Source organism: Crocodylus porosus, unplaced genomic scaffold (assembly GCF_001723895.1).
Source record: "Crocodylus porosus isolate Cpor-Errol unplaced genomic scaffold, CroPor_comp1, whole genome shotgun sequence".
Classification (NCBI taxonomy): domain Eukaryota; kingdom Metazoa; phylum Chordata; order Crocodylia; family Crocodylidae; genus Crocodylus; species Crocodylus porosus.
The window spans coordinates 49,622,067-49,623,059 of NW_017728909.1; the positions used below are offsets into that span (position 1 = coordinate 49,622,067).

The 993-nt window shown below is 69.4% G+C and overlaps 1 protein-coding gene across 1 annotated transcript in view; it reads left to right on the forward strand.

The window, feature by feature from the left end:
- The first annotated feature begins 801 nt into the window (after window positions 1-801).
- ENC1 (ectodermal-neural cortex 1) overlaps window positions 802-993 on the forward strand; it is a 13,186-nt gene continuing 12,994 nt past the window's right edge. Inside the window, exon 1 of the mRNA XM_019532251.1 lies at window positions 802-911. The gene's annotated coding sequence lies outside the window, so the exon portion shown is untranslated. The remainder of the gene's footprint in view (window positions 912-993) is intronic.

The window sequence follows — 993 nt, forward strand, 5'->3', positions numbered from 1 at the left end:
ACAAATTCTGGGAGGAAAGGGGCACAAGCCAGTAGCTGTTGAGCCCTGGAGTTGGGGATACAGCCTCTGAATGAGAACGTGGGAGATCAGAAATGCCGGAGGCTGCGAGTGTTAGAGGAACAGAAGGAAAAACACCCTGGTCATTATCACTCTGCCCCTCAGCATCCCTTCTCTGCAGCTGGGTGACACAGGAGCCTAGGGTCTGAGGCAGGTATAATCAGAGAAAAGGAGGGCTGGAAGGGACCTTAGGAGGTCATCTGTCTAGTCCACCCCCAGTTCTTATGTCTTAACGTAGTGAGCTGTGTGGTTATACGTATTATTGTGTGTCTGCATTTCTATAAAGCGTCTCCCTGCTAACTTCTTTTCCCCCTCATCGCTGGGGAAGGACTGGAGCCGGGCCGAGGTCCGCGGGGCTGCATTGCTGCCCGGGTGCGAGCGGGAAGCGCCGCGGATGTCGGCCCGGAGCGAGGCCGGCGCGGGCCGCTTTGCACCAGGCACCGCCGGCCGGCGGCGGGGGAGAGGCCTCGCTCCGGGAAGCCGCCCGCCCGCAGGGGCTCTGGGGCAGCAGCGGCGCTCGGCCCCCGCGCGGGAAGCTCCGTCCCACAGGGGCTGTGAGCCGGGCTCGCCCCCTCCGGGCCGGGCACCTGGAGCAGCGCCGCCGCGGCCGGAGCTGGGCGGGGGGCGGGAGGCGCCCCGCGGCCCCTCCCCCGCTCTTACTCCGCCCCCGCAGCCCATATACCCCGTCCCCGCGCCGGCCCGGCCAGAGCGGGCGGCCGCAGCTGCGGAGCCGCCTCTCTCTGTCCTCCGCCTCCCGTGGCGACAGCACCACCTCCGCTCCCCAGCCCAGCCCGCTGCCATGAGCCGCGCCGCCCCGTGAGGCGCCCGGAGGGTCCGACCCGCGCCGCGGAGAGGTGATCCGCGTCGACCTGTTGCGGGGCCGGGCGGGGACGCGCGGCTGCCGGCAGCGGGCAGAGGTGCGAGGGGGGCGGCGGC